The sequence below is a fragment of the Nilaparvata lugens genome, chromosome 8 (genome assembly GCF_014356525.2).
Source record: "Nilaparvata lugens isolate BPH chromosome 8, ASM1435652v1, whole genome shotgun sequence".
Lineage (NCBI taxonomy): Eukaryota > Metazoa > Arthropoda > Insecta > Hemiptera > Delphacidae > Nilaparvata > Nilaparvata lugens.
The window spans coordinates 21715436-21735811 of NC_052511.1; the positions used below are offsets into that span (position 1 = coordinate 21715436).

The 20376-nt window shown below is 33.9% G+C and overlaps 1 long non-coding RNA gene across 1 annotated transcript in view; it reads left to right on the plus strand.

Annotated features, from left to right (window-relative positions):
* The first annotated feature begins 1440 nt into the window (after positions 1-1440).
* The window catches only part of LOC120352656, a 58467-nt gene continuing 39531 nt past the window's right edge, over positions 1441-20376 (plus strand). The window contains exons 1-2 of the long non-coding RNA XR_005572003.1: positions 1441-1886; positions 17955-18010. This is a non-coding gene — a long non-coding RNA (uncharacterized LOC120352656). The remainder of the gene's footprint in view (positions 1887-17954; positions 18011-20376) is intronic.

Here is a 20376-nt window from a genome sequence, read left to right on the forward strand (position 1 = left end):
AAACCGGTAGAGAACGGAGTTCTAGAATGATTTTCTACGATTTTTCGATAAACATTCCAGTTTCCCTTTGCTCAGTTTTGAACCCTTACATGATGTTAACGTGTTACAAGCTACTTTTTCGAAAGTGTAATCCAGTTTTCGTGAAGTTTGCAAATTTGTCTGCAGTAAAATATTTTTCAATGATTTTTCGCTTAACATTCCAGTTTCTATCTGCGCATTTGTGGGCCCTATTAAATTGCATAATACGGAGTTGTTTCAAGCTAATTTTTCAGCAGTGGAATCTAGTTTTAGTGAAAAGTTTATAACGTTGTCTAGAGTGAAATGTTTGCTATACAGTTTTTTGTTTGACAAATCAGTTTCAATTTGTGCAATGGTGAACCCTTGTTTAAATGAATTATGTGAAGACATCTGAACTGTTGAATCTAGTTTCAGTGGGAAGTGAACAAAGTTGTTCATAGTGAAATGTTTTCCAAGATTTTTCAAGTCTCAAACAGGTTTTCATTTGCTGCATGCACTAGTTCAATTATTGTATGTAGACATATAGACACAATATACAATATGCTGCTATTTTTTTTATCGAGCCAATAGTCAGTAGTATATAATATATTGTTTAGTCTGTAGTATAACGTGTTTACATACAAAATTGTAAGTAAACTACTGATTATACTATATTTTATACTATTATACTACTGACTATACTAAGAACCAGTCAGTGAAAAGTCTCGAATATTTATAACCTCTAACCAATTGCATTTGAAGACACTATGCAACCAAATTTTTAATATTCAAATCGAGTTTGAAAGGGAAGTTTTCAACTTTTCCTTTGTTAAAATTGTCTTTGGATAGGTTTTGCAACTATTATCCCAATACTGAGATCCGGTTTCAATGAAACTTTTGTCTGTTAACCCTTGTTCAATTGCAAGAAAACACGCTATATAACCAAATTTTTAACATTGAAATCCAGTTTAAGAGGGTAGTTTCCAAGATAACCCTAGCTCAATTCCATGTAAAGACGTTGAGCAGCTAATTCTCCAATTGTCAAATCCAGTTCTACTAGAATTTCTCCAAGTTAACCCTCAACATAATCCTTGCAAGAATTCTATTTTTCAACAAACATTTCATTTCCTCAAAGAAAGTTCCCGTTATACTGATATTTTTAAAAGTTCCCCCTCCTTGTGAACCATAAAAGGATATCACGTTTAGCAATAAGATAATCTGTTTCCCCTAGTGCCAAAATCAAGATTCAGGAAATAGTTTTTAAGAGGGCTAACTACATTTCCTATTGGGATGTCACTTTTGCTTGAGCAGATAATTTGTGAGCAGTGCGATCCAGTAAGAGTGCAGCATTATCAGTGACCCTCGACCCCAATTTAATCAGATATCAGGTTGTGATTTGGTCTGATTTTTCAATAGTGAGATCAAGTTTTCGGACAACGAAGTTGGAAAGAGAAAAATTCAGAGCTGTGATGCAGTGAATGTGAGGATACTGTTTTTGTGATTTAATTCATCATTGGTACTTCGCGTGTGCAAATTACCTTGGTATCTTTACAAAATTATCTTATAGTATTTGATACTTTTACTGTTTGGTACTTAGAAACTTGAAGTCTCATTACTAGCCTAGTCAAACAATGTATTTGTATAGTCCTCAGTAGTATTCATACAGTCTTCAGTTTTATCTGTGTATCAGTATACTCACTGCGTGCTACAAGTTGAGAAGTGCTTCAAATTAAAAATGTGTAATAAGCTAAATAACTAGTTCAAATAGTGAAAAACTGTCTATTTATAGGCTAGGAATACAGTGTTTCAAGTGTGGGGCATATCTATTGATTGGAAGGATTATTCTGGATACTGTACAAATTCGTGTTTTAAATGGACTCACCACTTCAGTAAGTAAATAAATTCTAATTTACTTCATATGAATACTTAACCATTATTTCCAGTTTATTTACATACTAAACACAAACTTTACTCAACTCATCTATATCTTTGACTTGTCTTTAGTTTGCGTAATGATAAGTCATCAATATATGCTACAAGTATCCGAATATATGCCTTCCTTACCTCATCTTTTGAGGTAACACATTTCTTCCCAACTTGAATATTATTTGAAAGATAATCCTGTATTAATTTGAAAGTTTTACATCTGTTTCTTCATTTTTTAAATATTAAGTTTCTCCATTCATTATATATTTTATTTTTACTCTTGCCCTTCATATTTTTCTCATATTTTCTCTCTTCTCTCGCCTCATTTATAATCTCAATTTTCCCCTCTCCACCCTCTCTGTCTCTCTTCCCATTCCCTCTTTCTTTATCCCTCCTCCTCAATATCTTCTCTCTCAACTCATTCCCCTCTTTCTGTCTCCTTCCTTCTCATTTTCGTCTCTCTCGAAGCATAATAATTGCATGTCACGACCTGAAACCTATTCTCCACACATAACATCTGAAGCTTCACCTATACTCTATATGCTACTACCACTTCCATTATACTTATACCACTATATGCTACTTCTATACTATTGCTATAGCACTATACTACTATATTAGGTAGTATAGCACTACTCAAGAAGCCAGTTTCAGAACTACTTCTTTTCGATGCCTGAATAATTTCTCGAGGCAAAAGTTCATGTTATAGGGCACGGCTCAATTGATTCTATACGGTTTTATTTTTGGTCGGAGTGAGACGTTGTTACCTGTTTCATGCAAATTGAGTTGTTAGGAGTTAGGATGCCGCCGACACGTTATCATTATAACTGCGGTAAGCAATTACTAAAATAACCTTTAGCAAGCAGTGAAAAAATTAATAAATTTCATTTCCCGCAAAATTTCTTGCAACATTTATGCAGTACATTGTTTATCGCAGTAAATGCGAATGAATAAATCATAACATTCTTTTAAACATTCTTGCAAAATTCTGGTTAAGCTATTCTGTTTATTCTAATAAGGGATTTAGTCAGGGGAAGTGTGATCGCTTGAGGCAATCTCCACTAACTATCAGAGCTGTTCAAAAATCGACCGGTGTTTGTTAACTTGAAACAAATGTAAGTCCTGTCATCACCACTCCCATCGCCAATATTATAAGCTTGAATCTCAACCTTTATTGATGTGAGTGGATCATAAACCACATAAAACGGTAAACTCTATTTTTGTTACTTCTCGATTTTCTCCTGAGAATTAGAAGCGTTAAAGATATAAGCGTTGGAAAATATAATCCATTTTTGATGTGTTCGAGTTTCAAATATTGATTGAACAGAATACAACTCCGATAAAATGATGTGAGCAATTTGAATCCGTAAATAGGCTACTCCAACGGTCAACCAATATCACACCTATTAGGTTATAATATGTTTTTGTTTCTAGATTAATCTAATAAACTGTAACCTATATATTATTGTAGAAACCAACCAATTCACAGCCAATATTATGTATGAATATTGTATAGTGATTCAACTTCAATATGTCAGCATTGACAACAATGCACCCCATTCAACCAATACTGTCAGCCTAAAGTGAATCTCTCTATAGAAACAAAAGTACAACCATTAAAAACATACTTGGATGACCTTTAAATCCGTGCCAGCTACGCTGTTCAACACCAATCAAAAATTGCATCGATCGATAATTTCTTATATCGACTTTGTCAATATCGACTTTAATCCGAAGACATTGAATGTTACGGTTATGATGCGTTGTTATGTTGTGTTATGGAGGCCTGAATTATGGTTATGGCGATGTCCCGTGTCCAGGTTATAGAGAGCGTCCAATAATAATAATAAAACGGTTATAACAATAATTTGAGAGGCGGCCCGGCCTGCCGCCTTGTTAGGTAATTGGATTGGTGTGAAGTGGGAGTGGGCGTTGATTCAACGAACGCACTAGTTGAATCAACTGATTATAGATAGTAACGATTCAACTGTATTCTAATCCTAATGGAAGTACCTAGTTGAAGTATATTGAAAATAAAGTATGTAGTACATGAGGAGTCCTCATTGATGAATTTTAGGTTTAGTAATTCTCAAAAATTGTTGGACTATTTGTCCGAATTTTTTATTAAATTTTTAGAGGAGTCACCGAAATTTTAACTTGTTCAATTCGAATTTTTTAATGTCTTAAATGATCCTCCCATTTCTCCCTCGAGATAAATGCCTGATTGATAAAGGTAGCCTTATAAATTTTCTTCAATCATAGATGCCACGGCCAAGAGAGTTTCGAATTGGAGTAAGGCTTCATGGGATATGTTTTCATTTTTAAATGAATTTTGGTTGGAACAGTATCACAAAGAGTCGAACAAAGATAAAAAGGTACAGTAGTAGGAATGAATCAGTCACAAACCGTGAATTTTAATTTAATTATTAACCTATAGTAAGGAAAAGGATTCTGGCAAAAGTTATAGGCTTTAAAATCATTTCCTTATGGTACTTGTGGAGCAAGAACACACGTTTATCAACTGATTTCTTAACCAGTCAACGTTTATCGAAAAACCGTTTCGTTCCGTTGACGTCAACGACCGCGCTTGCCCTTTGGCGTGGCGTGATCGAACCAGTTACTTTGTATCAACTGTTTTGGCCGGATGAGAAACGATTTCTCTGCTGCAACCCACAAACTGCACTCGTTAATTTCGTTGCAATTTGAATCGATCGCCAGAGTGCTCGCTAATAGAGTTGCCTACATTCTGACACCTACAGAGTATCTTCGATTGCCGATTAAACAGAGAGGAGATGATTACGGTGTTGAACTGTGAAAATTGCAACGGATAACGCCAATATCGACAGTCAAAGAGTTGCTACAATTCAGAGCTGGTTACTAACAGCTCCAGGTTTACAGATAAGCAGAGTCGCCATTGAAGTGAATCGTAATCCTTGAAGTGAATATAAAATCTAGAACATAAGACCTGAAGCTCTAGAAATCTGAATGTTCATAAATCATTTTTGGTGAATCAATCAGAAGTTCATAAAGGACAAAGACTAAAAGGGAATATATTTTTTTATTGGAAACATTTCTATCAATGTAGAATTCGCTATTTCTCTGAGGTTAATGCTCACACCCGCCCTAAGTTTGTGCTTCAAATTTGATAGAGAGATAAAGTTTCAGGTGGGTTCTAGACCACAATCCATAGTCTCATTTTGAAGCAATTTCATAAATACTGCCGGATAGAGCAGCTGGTTTTAAGCAAAAGCGTCAAGAGCACGTCCCTTATCTGGTGCCTGCGATTAGTTATCATGAGAACTGCTTGGACGATCACTTTCAAATGAGATGTATTCAATTTGATACCGTAGAACTCATGATCTTACAAACAAACTGATGATTTTTCTTCAATCAAGAATTTGATTGAATGAAAGCTATTGAAAATGTACTCCGTACACTCAAGATGAATATTTGATGAAAAATGAATATAACATCACCAGAAACACTTCACTTACATGGGCTACTTTTGTACAAAAAACAATATAAAAAACTATTAGGATCCTTTATTATTAAAAGGTTGATAAATAATAAAACTTTCAATATTTTAAAGTTTCTAATAATAACGGGTACTTCAAGGTTTTTATATTGTTTTTATTAATTTAACATCACTAGACTCAATGTGAATCAAATCTCATACTACAGTATCCAGAACTATACAAATGGATTTTAACCCCAAAACTCCTTATTGATCTCAAAATTATCAATGTAATTTCATGAACCTTACTCCCATTCAATCTGAATATTAGATCGATGAAAAAGCCTCAAAATTTACCGGCAGAGTGATAAAGACTCACAGGGAACAAAACTGTGAATTCGAGATTCGAAAGAGACTGAAGACAATCTAGGCAGCTGGATAAAGCAGGAGAACACTGATAGTTGAACGAACCTGCTTCATAGCCTAATAACCACCTAATAATTGAGGAAAAAGCGATTCCGTTCAAAAGTAGGTGTAAACGTGTTTTCAGAATGGGAAACGATCGATAAAAGGCCAGGACCACCAAAGATTATCACAGAATCGCAACCAATGATCCATAACATCAAACTAATCCAATAAAATTAAATCCTAATTGTTAGTATTTTAACACGGAGATGGCTATCGAAATCAATTCTAGACAAAAAATCTACGAGAATTGGTTTGGAAGGTCATTTCCTATTAGAACTCTTTTCAATAAAACCTGAAGAAGATTTAAAATAGTTGGAAAGTACAAGTGGAGTGCAGTAAATCAATCGTTAAATTACATCTATCTATCAGTGATAAACGATAAATGTAATAAACTGTAATGATTTTATATGATTGCGGAATGCCATAGAAAATAATCATGAGAATATGAATCTACTGACTGATACTAAATCCAATTTGTAATATAATTTTCAAGGATTTATTCGAGGACTTTTCTTTTCTCCAAGGATGATGTCTTAGTCTTGTACATGGGTAATTGAAAAGATGAAATCTCCATACATTGTAGTTGACACATAAGGAATTACCTGTTGCCTGCAAAAATAAATCTAATATGAATGATTAGAGGAGTTTCTGACTATCTTTCCATAATGATTATAATTATCATAAAATAATCCATGTGAATTACTTATTTATTTTATTATTCAGAATTACCCAACTTTCAGAAATGTACCACAGGCTTAAGCCCTATACGGTTCCAATTCTCATTTATACAACAGTCCAAATGTAGCTAAGCTACGTGTCACTCTCACATTTTCGAATTAAACTCCAATTCAATATCCAAAACAAACAAAATACATTTTTTTTATTCAAAAATGATGCATTAGTTTCATGTACCATTGATTTCTAACGAATTCAGTAGCAAGCAACGACCTTTAATGATTGATGTGAGCTGTCGGTTAATTTCGCAACATAATTGGTTGATTCATACCATAGCCTACATAATTAACCATTACAGATATCCATATAATGTAACGGTATCCATCCAATGGGCAAATTTTTAACGATGAAAATCTCCGAAGCATGCATATGCCTACCAGCCAGCTACAGTGAGATTCACTTTTAACAGTCAGCATTCCTTGAAAATACAATCAATGTTCCCCTTTTAACCAATGCTGACAGTTCACAGCAAATCTCAGTGCAGGCTTCCCCTTTATAGACCCATTTGCATACTAATGTGCAATCATTTCATGCATGTTATCCTAATTAGATAGATGAGATTTTTATCCCGAAAACGTGTTTCAAAAGTTTTTAAAACTCCTAAACTGCACATTATCGTCAGTTTTCCGTGGAGATACCGATCTATCTGAGTTTGTATGTGATATGAATGACTTTCAGGTGTTTTTGACGAGGTAATATTTGCGTGAAATACAATTTTTATCCGAAATTCATGCAAATACCATCATAAAATTCATCAAATATTTGATTCGATGTCGATAATTTTGCTACAACTTAGTGATTGATGAAAGACTCCAAGATTTTTACAAGACTTTCAGTCACACAATAAAAGTTAGTATCAAGATCGAGAAAATGAAATATGAAGTCGCAAAGCAGTTTGAAAATCAAATAAGAAATGGAATGAACTATAAAAATATCTACAGTTGGAAATAAATTGGAAGTTGCATTTGTTCAAATGCTAATTAATGAATAATTATTATTAAACGAAAATCCCAATTAAATGCTGTAAATCACCCCGAAGTCTTATGCTACTGCAAATATTGACAACAGGGTAAACAGCTAGATGGAAATTCGGGATGAGCGCTACTATACAAAAACTACAAAGAATTTCCATCTAGCTGTTTACCCTGTTGTCAATATTTGCAGTAGTAGAAGTCTTTGGGGTGATTTACAGCATTTAATTGGGAGCTTCGTTTAATAATAATTATAAAAAATATCCATGACCATGATGCATGATAACATTTGTAAGTCACGATGAAATTAACAGCAATTCGTACTTCTATATATTATCAAATGGACAAATTAGTAGGCTTGTAGAGAAAGGGTAGTACATAATACTCGAGTATAGAAAAATGTGTAATTAGGAATATTATTTAGCAATTATTGAGTTATGTACTATAACTACTCACTTGTTTTCAATAGGTAAGTAAGGAATGCGAGGAGGTCTTCACCCTTGTCAACAACTACTCAATCTCAGTATGTTCTTCTTCATCTTCTTCATCATCTCACTCCTCCTTCAACTTCTTCTTCTTGCTCACACTTGTTCTTCTCCAACTTCTCTTCTCCTTCTCCCTTCCTTTTTCTTGCTTACACCATCTTGTTTTCCTCCAACTTCTCTTCACCTTCTTTTTTCCTTTTTCTTGCTTACACTTGCTCTTCTCCAACTTTCCTTCTCTTTCTCCTCACCTTCTTCTTGTTCTCCTCTTCACCCGCCTTCTATACGATATCACAATATTATACCTTCCTTCAGCTATCCACTGCTTTTCTTCTCCTTTCTGTTCTTCACAGAATCTTCATCAAACTCTCTTCATCACCCCTCTCCCATCAAATCAAATAAAACTTATTTCAACAAATTGAAAATAATAAAATGAATACAATTTTATTGTCTTTTTTCTTTTGGGCTACTTTTAATATAAGTGATTTCAAATAACTTGAAAATGGCATTAATTTCTGAAACATGCTGTGATAAATAATTTAAAAGGGTACTGAGATTTATATTTTTATTTAATGGATGCAATGTATGAATCATAAAAATATTGGGTAAGCAAGATAATAAGATTCCAATCAACACACAGATTCTTAAACTGAAAATAATTCGTTTTCAATCTGATAAAGCCAGCAAAACACAGGCATTGTCAGATTGAAAACGAATTATTTTTAGTTTAATAATCTATGTGCCTTAGTTTAAGAATCATCCCTTCACTGGCTGTTTCATCATCTCCTTATCTCCAATCTACTCAATGCTCTAAAATGTTGTATCACTTTTTTCCTGTTAAGTCTCTTTAAGAAAGTCTCTCCTCTTCAGTGTCATTTTTGTCTTGATCTCAGTCTTATTCATCTCATTTTTTTATCATCTGCCACTTCCCAATTTTCAACTCATATTTTTCCTTCTTCTTTTGAATTTATTTTCCCATTTCGCTTCACATCGTCCTCCTCGTCTTATCCACATTCTTCTCTTTCCTTTCACATCACCATCATAATCATATCATCATCATCACCATAATTTTTATCATCATCATCATCATCAACATCATCATCGACATCATCAAAATAGAACCCAGGTATTTATTTATGTTTTGATGGAGGTCAACGTTGCTGCAGAAATGCATCACTGCTAGCGGAAGTAAACAGCTGCAGTTATGAGGGATGCACTTTGGATGCAAGAATGCAACAAGTTTGAGAATGCAATCGCTTCCCCCCCTCCCCGTATAATAGTGGGAGGGCGGTCGGTCATTATAGGCTGCCGAGACAGATTGGAAAGGTTGCAAGATGATAAATAGTAATAGACTACTTGGATCCACCTCATATTCAGTAGACATACATAGATATGCACTATAAACGTGATGCATAGTAATAAACCGTTGGGATCCACTCTATAATGTGTACATATAAGTAGGTATATTAGAGATTGGTAGTGAAGAAGGAATCCACACACATACACCTCCTTAGAGTAGCTACTAAATCCTGCATCATATATAATGCAAGTCGTAGGGAGGATGCATTATAGCCGGCCTATCTTATACTATCATCAACAAGCATAAGATGCTTCGATTAGCCATAAAAACACCACCGTTTGGAGTTATAGGCAGGAGGTTTATACTGGAGGTATGTATATGTTGAGATGGCCAATTTTGTCGTCTAAACGAGGTCTCCCTGAAGGTATAAAATAGTGAGGGACGTTCCAATAAACCCCTCTCCACCCTCTCACCAACAATGGCATCTGACTCGTAATTCATACAAATCGGAGAGGAGGAGAGAGATTGCAAATAGAGTGGCATGAGGCGAAGAGAAAAAAGAAGGAGATGGAAGAGGAGGAGAAGAATAAAAAGAACAAAAGAAAATAGATAGAAAATCTGAAGAAAGATTACGTGGAATGTTGGAGCCAAACAAGGAGAGGAATGTAAAGGGGATAGAGAGAGATAAAAAATAATGAGAAATATGAGGCAAAATATGAAAATATTTGGAAGAGGATGGATAAGTTGGTATAGTAGTAGCAGTAGTAGTATGAGATAGTGGAAGAAGAGAGGGAAGAGAAAAACAGAAAATACAACATAGGAAAAGATTTTTGACCGGGAGAAGAGGAGAAGAGAAGGTGAACTAGAAGCGAAGTAAGAAAAATAGACAAAACGTTGAGAATAATATGATTGTAAAGAGAGAAATAATTGGAAGATTAAAAGTGAGAAAAGTCAAATGTGCAAAAGAGAATGGAAAATACGATTGAGCAGTTAAAGGAGAGAACATATGAGAAGAGATACTTTATACAGCTGCAGTATTTTTTGTGAGGCCGATATCTATAGAGAGGAGAAGCGAAAGAGGAGCAAAGAGAAGAAGTCGGAGAATAATTCGTATTAAAATCGTCCGACTAGGTGAAGCCGAGTAGCATAGTGATGACATGGAGTAAATAACTTGTGGAATAACTTGAATAACTTGAATACCTGTTCAGGACTTCACCAGTTACATGGTTAGAAGTGACAGGTATTCTCAGATCTATCAAAACAAATTCCCAAGTGTAATGTTTTGCTACTCGAACTTGTATTTTCACTAGTTACTTAAAGTACATTCGTAAACAAGTCACTCACAGAGACTATGTCGTACAGAGCTACCAATGAAAAGCAAAGCAAAGCTACGTAACGGTTTGAAAATTCAACCGTGTTTGTCTGAACTCCATTAATTATCTCAATTTTACTCAATTCAATTCAGTCCAGCTCATGCTAATTGCAATGGCGCTTTATTTTCGATATCAATCTCTATATCTGAAATAGCTTCACAAAATTAATGACATACACTCCAGACTGGTAGATTTACCTGTGATTTGAATATTGAGACAAGCACAAGAGTTAGCAGCCTATAGATGCAGGTTTTATAATTTCTATCTAAAAAAAATTAGGTGAATAATGCGTTGAGTTAATAATGATTCCAAAATGTGATATGAGAATCAATGGTAGCATTAGCTCATGCCTTCTTGATTTAGTTACTTGGACTCAAGAATAGTGTATAGATATACACTATCCTATACACTATCCTTGACTTGGACTATAGTCTGTACATCGAAAGGAGAGACAAAACATAAAGTGCGCTTACAAAAGTAATGACTCATATCAAGGATTCATAGCTAATATGAGTCATTGCTCCTATACTTATGAAATAAGCTGATATTATTCATTACTTTTATAATCACTTAAGCGCACACTCTATATTTTGTCTAGCCTTCTCATGTACAGACTTTACAGGACTACAGTATTTGCTATTGGATGAGGTGGTGGGGATTTGAACAAAGAAAGTGGCGTTATGCACTGTTAGGTTCAATATCACCAATTATTTTATATATTTTTTCCTATAATAAAAAACATTATTTCATTAAAAGTATATTAAATTTACTATCTCATCAACTAGAGAACCTCATGGACGGGCAAGTATTTCAGCATGATTTAGCGTGAGCCAAAATTCCCAAAACGAAAGCCCAAACAAGAACTAAGCAGTTTAATAAATCATGAGGAGAAATATTCGCCGAAGGAAGGAAGTAGTTAAAGCAGACGGAAATTGAGAAGACGGGAAATGGGGACAGCGATACCTTAACCTAACCTATCCGTCATCCTGTATTTATAAGCGCGAGCAGAGGAAGCCTATACTGTATAAGGAAGCTGCAACCAATGGAATTCCAAGTTATTTCACCACTACCAAAGTCCGTTATAAAATCTTGTCAATAATTCGTCTATTGAGAATAATATTAGATTATGAAAATATATTATTGTTCTTGATGGATGGAACTTTAGTAGGCTAATAAGGGTTATTGTGATGACTAGCTTTCATGACAAGGGTTCTAGTCATACAGTCAGATATGAGATCATAATTATGTCTTTAATGATTTATTTATGTCACAATGATCTTTGATGATTTGTTTATGTGGTGTGTTTTGCTTTAAACTGATGCAAACAATAAAACTTGAACTTGATTTGATGGTGCAATCGTATTTTTTCGTCAAATATTTGATACTTTAGCAAGGGTAACATTCTAATAGGAAATCAAGTATTTGATAAAAGTTGGCCGAATGTTTATGATTGTGTGGATGATGAGGCTTCCAAGTCTGTATAGCTCGTTGCTGCTAACTGACCACTCCAACATCAATCTCCTCCAAAAGTCATAAAAGCCATTCCACTCCAACAAGCTCCTGCTCTCCCATTCACATCCACAGTAGTTGATTCAATCTGAAATTATTGACCCCAGGCTAAATGCAGTTTATAAAAGGAGACGATCAATTTTTCCGTCTTATTGAAATGCACTTCACGTACAGATCAACAATCTTAATGTGACTCTCAAAACTCGTTCCACTAAAATTCGACGACGGAATTTTTATGTAAATTTCAGTTTATTTAAATTTGAATCAGACAACGAAATTGAATGCCGCTCCACGATTGGTTGATTGATTCGGACCACCTCAATGACTTCTCTCATCATTCTCTCACTCTCTCTCTCTCTCTTGCTCCTATCAGGGACTTCTTGAACCTTAAAGAGAGCAACAAGCACTTGTTTTGCATTAAATTGTGGCCCCAAGCCTGTCATTATACCATCGAATAATCTTGGTCATGGATTGATAGCACTGTAACGGAGACTTTGATTTGAATTCAAAACAAATAAAAGAGTTCAATATTTGCGTAACGGAAGTTATGCTGAATCGGGAAGTGACTACTGGAGATTTATTAACAGAGAATTTGAGACAGATACAGCACTGGTGAAGCGTTAGAGTTTGAAGAGCCGCCATTGAAGGGACTCGCATCACCTAATTAAAGCATGATCACTGAGCCAATAATTTAGCCAATGAGCCAATACAAGATGGAAAGTCTATAGACCAGGATAGATTGACCAAATTATGTTCTATAGAAGTTCAATGTGTCACTATAAGCAATCTGAAATTACCTCTTTGTTCCCCCATGATCTGCCATTTTTTTATTTTCTAACAAATTAAAAATATCTGGATTATATCAACATTTTTCCTTTTGAAGTGGTTCAATTAAAAAATCATCTGCTAAAATATTTATTAAACTGGTGAAAAGTGTACAATTCAAGTGGTTATAGAATATCTTTCCCAAATCATTATTCACGTTTGAAGGGTGTCAGCTCCATTACATCACCTATAAATCAGCTATATTTATTCAACATATGTTGAACACATGTTGGAATTAGTGGTTGTGACAACAACCGATTTTATTCCAGTGTGATACTGTATTATTATTTGGTCTGACTGAGTTCTGAAACACTCAGTATCTCGCCACCATTCTAGGTCCCTATTTTCTCATTGCCAAGGTCTACCTACAGCAACGTGGGGCCTTAAAAAGCTCTCATAGGTCATCCTCACCCCTTCAAGGTCAGAGATCAGTTCTTTTGTGCCGCAAGACTTTAACGGTCAGTCGGTCGCCACTTAACAGGGAAGATACTTTTGAAAATGGGCCCAGGGGTGTCAGAACCGCCCTGATTGGCGGAGAGGGGAGCGCCTGCGTAGATTTCGGCCAATTAGAGGCTGGCTTATATTGAACAGCCCCTCAACAGGCCGGCTCGATGTCCCAACAAACGCAAAAAATAGACAACACCCCAACGCAACGCGCCCCTCTTTAGCAACGCAATGCTCGGTTCAAGTGACGTTTTGACGCCGAGTAACTATAGGTATAGTTCCAGTTATATGGTTCTAAAAGCAAATAGTTAAATACTTGGTGAAAAAATTACTTTCGACATTATATTTTATGGTCTAACATCACACGTTTAACTATATTTATAAGTAGTGAATAGAACTATTTTATGTTGTGTGAATGTTGCATAAAGTAAAAAGTCTTTAAAGCTTTTCTTCTACTCTACATATTTTTATTGACATCTTTCTCATGGACATATTCAATCTCTTTTCTACTTTCAAAAAAAGTCATTTCAAATTTCACTAGTAATATATTTTGTTTTCCCAATAAATGTTGTGGATTTTCCATTTATTCAGTAGCCTAATATGCTTATTGTTAGAATTATCCAATAATTATATTATGTTTTCATATAATTCGAATACATTAAAACAACATAATTAATCAATATTTTCTATTTGTTAGTTATTTTTTCAATACAGCGTTAAAGTATCACAAAATCTGTTATTGACCATTGTTTTTCTCTATTTTCAAACTTTTTTTTCAATTACTTATAGTGCCTTCTTGGGATTACTAAAGTACTGATCTTATATTACACCAGTAGCTCTATCTATTCATGATATACTCTTCTGTAAGCCCAGTAGGCCTACCGTTTCAAATTGAGAAATCCGACATGGTTCGATAGAAAAAGAGTAATTCATTCTTAAAAAATATTCATCCATTCATGAACTGAACCGTTGACCGATGTCTCGCTCAGTAGTCGGAATTCAGCATGATTAAATTAAATTGCACACTACACACATATTAATTAACTTAGCAAGTGATTGAAGTGAGCTAATTGAAGAGGAAACTCCGCTATCCCCTTGAGAAAGATGTCTGTCAGCATTAGTTGTACGGGAACCAGTGATGTCATTCATATGGAATACTGACAGTTTAAAATGAATAGTTCCGCTAGGTCACCTCTCACAAGAAAATATGCTATAATTTCAGCTATCACTCCACTTATTTATATGAGCTAGTAATTTAAATTCATCCGTTCATTCTTAACCCGTCATTATTTGCTGTCGAAATTATTATTTATTATCCACTAAATCTCCACTTGACAACATGCGTTTCTGTTCGTATTAATTTTAATGGAAACATATCTACTTCTAATCTGAGAGATATTATCTCTCTAAAGATTATATCTTTCTTTGGTGCTCATTCATTTTTGAGGATAATATTCATAGTCATATAAGATTCATTAATTCATGTCTCAGAATATCATAAATAAATTATACCTGCAATCAATTTGCATTTATTATCTTAAGCAATCTGAAAGTACAATATTACGGAAAAATTATTGAATCATGAAGTCATCAGCATCAGAACATTTCATTGATAAAAATAAAAGTACTACTCGATTACTAAGCTACTCTGAAGAAGCTACTGTTTATACCGTTTTTACCGTATTACTAATGTTTCACTGTTTAAACTAAGATGAATCACGGGTGAGATACAAGATTCATATTGCAAAGTGACTCACTCAAAGTCGAAAAAACCACATTTTTATTTTCTGATTCATACAATAATTACATCATCAAAATGAAAGGGAGAGAAAAAATAAGGTAACCTTGTGCTATTCCCCTTCTAAATTTAGAAAATGTTACACATAGTCCGAAATAGGTTAAGTCTTGTAGTTGTTCACTTCACAAAATTTGAAGTTCTTAATTATTTTCACAAAGTAGATTTAATTTAGATGCTTCAAGGATTTTCAAGTTTGCAAACATAAAGCGATTATGTTGGAGTAGTGGAATTGAGCTGAATGCTTAAAGGCACAAGCTTTGAAAGATACAGAAATACAATCCCTACTTCAACTGAGTTTTCCAATTTCATCATTAACAACCGCTGAGATAAATCAAGTGAGAAGGAATGTAAAAGGTATCAAGATCAAGAGGAAAATACGTTATTCACACCACTGAAAATTTACGGTGGAACTCTCAAGTTCATATTCGCAAATAATGATCGTAAAAACAAGGCATGATCCAATTTATCTTTAATCAAATTACTATTTTATAGCAAGATTCAATTTGAGCTATCAGCACCCCTTTTAAAAAACAACAAAGCTTCCCATTCATGTAATGCTGACAGTTTAAAGTGTATCTCACTATAAGACACCCGACGGTGATACTAAAATCTAGAGAAAATGCGTGGTTCACACTTCACACCTGCAAGAAACGCAACCAGTGAGTGCCAGTTGCCAAAGTATGATGAAGAGACGCCACAGCCTCGGCCAACTGACAACAGCTAATCGTTAATTTTACAGAAAAGGCAGCCGAGTGGAAACATTTAATTAGAAAGCAGTTATTAGCTGCGCGGTCAAGTTCAAGTTACACTGCGTCTGCGCCATTATTAACTATGAAATAATAAAAGGAGACCACAGCTATAGATCATCTTGCCCACCTCCATTATTCTGTCAATTACCATTAGGATCAGAGGCCTAATAACTTCAACTATAACCACAGACAACCATACAGGTTGTATCTGTGCTATAAATTTGAAGGCATGAAAAGAATCTATATAATAATAAGTTATCTGTTATCAGAAGCAGAGAAAAAGACCAATCTTATCAATCAATCGTACTTAAATTACCTGCAATCTTACATATCAATCGTGTAAGTTTTATCTGTCAGCTCAGAAGTCAGTTAAACAGCTAAAATATTATTGACCATGTAAATAATAACGAGCCTAAAATCACTTCGCTTATATGGGGTACTTGATTCAAATAAAAACTTTCAGTAGCCTTTTACATAAAGTTTTAACTTGAAAATGACTAACTTATGGTTGAATCTAGTCGTTAAAATATTTTAAAGTTTTTAATAAGGGGGTACTAGAAGTTTTTATATTGTTTTTATTTTAATAACGAGCATGTAACAAACAATAAATAATCACAGTAATCAGTGATTAGTTCATCAGTTATTAGTAAACAGGTATGTGGAAAAGTTAACCCTTTTGCACTCGGACACGGGATGAATGCCGAACGAGGGGTAACCACACTGCAACGGGAAAACTTTAACCATTACTTTACATAAAGTAATCACATAAACTTCAACATTCAACTACGGCGTTAAACGTTTTCGGTCATCAATAATCACATATCAGAAATAGCTCATCAGTTATCGATAATCAGTGATACATTTTTTTAATCAACTGAAAATCCCCTCATTTTGTTGAAAAATGATACATCCACTTTCCCTGATGAATGTGTGAGTACACAAAGAACGGTTAGGCGTTTCGAGTTTCAGCGGTCTAGGAAGAGTACATGACTGAATTTACCCAACAATATTTGTAATATTATTATCTAAAAGACCGTTCTAACCACTCTCTGTAGCACACACGCTTATGTATTTCAATCAACTAATGAACTAGACCATGTAGCTGAAGGGATAAAAAGAATAAAAAATTTGATCTTAAAGCCACAATCCTCTTATTAAAGCTATCTATAATAATTAATCTGGATATACATCAGTCTAATAAAGAAATTGTGTAATTTTTATGATAAATGCATTCTAAACGTCCAGATGTGTTCATTAATCTGATGATAATCTAGTTAAGAATTAAAATTTGTATAGTAATTGAATCAACTAGACGTGTTCTAGTTGAATATTTAAGTTGTAGAGTTGTCATAAATATGTCTAAGAGACACGCCCCCCCCCTCGACTCAAACATCCCGTAAAATTGAACTTACATTATTAATTAATTTATTAGATTTGTGATTATTTTAGTATTGGATAAGAATTATCTATTCAACGCTATAAATTACTTTGATAACGGTGAGAATGATTTAATGACATCCAACTGCAACTTTTAATTTTATGCAATTTAATTTGCATATTGGAGCTACCATCCACATTTACTATCTTAATTGCATGATTTAGTTTTCTGCCAACTATAATTAAAAACGTCAACTGATTACTGATTGCATTCTATTTGTGAGCTCTGTTAAGAAAAAAATTATAAATATAATTTATAAATAAATTTCTAAAATTCTATTATGAATATAATAATTAATATGATTTATTCATTATACTCTTGAGTTGAAATTTATGACAAATTCATGAACCGAAGTGAGTAATATTACACTCATCCTTTACGACTTTGATTCATGGTCCATGATTTTCATCAAATTCAAGTTGGTAAAACATTCATATAAGGTCAATTTCTTCTACTTTGAATAACAATTCATTCGTATTTTTCAGGCCGGTTGGGATTAGAAGACCGGACAAGAGCCGATTAATCCAGGAACTATTCCTGGGTGAGTAAAAGTACTTCATTCTTATTCATAAGATCAAGACTGCACGAAATTGTGTAAAATTCTAAAATGATGATACTGTATGTAGTCAATAGTGAGGTCCACGTTATAATGGCAGTGGAGAAAGATAGGAGAACGATCCTCTGTCTTGTCAATGCCTTCTATAGACGGTAGCTGATACAGGTTTATTGATGTAGTAATAACTGTTCATTCTCGTTTAAAGTAATAAATTAATTACATTTTATTAAACAAGAAATTATATTCTTCAATAGTTTCATAATTAAGATGAAATATTTTGTTAATTAATTATCAATTCTCCATTGTTGAAAAACAATCTGGCAACAGAGCAAAGCGAAAAAGAGATAGCGCTATCTGTTTTGTTGAATGATAGCAATAGCATTGCTAATCAAACACTGCCATTATAACGTGGACCTCACTATAGAATAATTCCACCGCATTCTAATATTCATTAAGAATTTGAAAAACAATTTGATGTCGTTAATATCTACGATAAATGGGAGTTATTGTCAGATAATAATGGAAGAATTCCACTATATCCCAATCCTAAATGTACTCAAAACAATGTACATGATTACTAATAAATACATGAAACTAATAAATATTGAATAATGAAACAAGATATTGATGAGGGTATAATACTCTCTCTATATTTTTCTCTTTATATTATATTTTTCGATGTCAATCTGAACTCACATAGTCTGCACCTGATTATAAAGTTGAATCTCCAATGAAGAGAGCTTGATTCTTCCATACAGTAATGGAATTCTCACAACCACAACCCTGCTTGTAATGAAGGCACATCTGCATATCATATCCATTTCACAAACGACGTTTTCCATCATTTTATACACCCTGAAACACAAGAATTGTGATATAAATCATGTGTACTCAATAAATTTGAATACCAGAAACTGGAAACCACTGATTTATGTTGGAAAACTTCCAGACCGAATTTTAATTGAATTCATGAATGTATGAGCTGAGTTTATATTCAAAGTAAGCCCTGATTTATTAAGTAGTAGTACATCAACATAATGATGTAGGTCATACATCAATGATTTCATGAAGAAATACTTGGTGGAGAAACTGCTTTTCTACCACCTACGATACTGTGAATAATATTATCATATTATTCGAATTATAATTTATACTAAGCTACTTGAATTGATTATTCAAAATCAATTACTCTGTACTTAATTTGATACTATCACGCAACCTATTCCACAAAGCAGTTGATTAATATAGCATTATTAAAGTGGTTCAATCCAAAAATCAACTCAATGGATTTATGGAATGACGTTTAGGTCTTTTTTCAATTAGGGTTTGAGTATAATCAAACAATTTGTACTTTTAATACCATATTTTTCATTTGATAAAAAATGTTAGAGACATAACCTAAATTTTGAATTTTACTGTATTTTGAGTATAAATTTGGAAAGGAACAGTTTTGGACTTCAGTCTGTTGGGCTATTTCATTGAAGTAGCCTACATGATTGGAAAAATTAATAATATTTCACACATTTACTCCAATATAATACACATCACCCAGAAGAGGAAGATTTTTTTCTTCCTACTAAACTAGCTTGCAGCTATACCCAAAAACAAAAACGTTCAATTGATTCTCTCATATTTTTTTTAATTCTTATTCTAATTCTTTCGTGAAGCATACAACAAAATTAATTAGACTAGACGGCTAGTAATTTTTATTCAAACATTTTCAATTTTGATTATTGGTCTCAAAATAATGGAGTTTACACAATGACGTAAGCCACAGCCAATGAGAGTGCGTTAGTAATGAATACCTCAAGTGTACTCGCAGGTGATTGGTCAACGTTTTTGGCCCTTCAGCTGACGTTGAAATTGGCATCCACTAATAGAATTTGAGAGGAGTGTTCTGTAAAAAGACAGCTTGCCTCGTGAAGCGATCTTTGCAATGTAATCAATGACAGTTTCATTCATATATTTCAGAAAATAAAAGATGAGATGAATTAATTACGTGATACACGGTAGTACAGTACAGAGTACAGAGGAGAGGAGTCAGGAGTTGGTAGGAGAATTTCCTGGTTGAAGAATTTGAGGACGTGGTTTGCATGTGTCCACCCCGGAACTTTCTAGATCGGCTGTCAACAAAGTTATAATTGCCGGAATGATTGCCAACATTCGGTAACGGATAGGTTCCAGAAGAAGAATAATAGTGCAGAGTTAGCCAATGGAGCGGAGTGATTTGATACAATATAGCAATAGTAGTACTTGTTGGAAACACTGAATAACATAATTATTTTTGTCAATAGAAATTGAAAACCATATTTCTCTCAAAGCGATTGGAAATGAATTAATATATTTGAGTA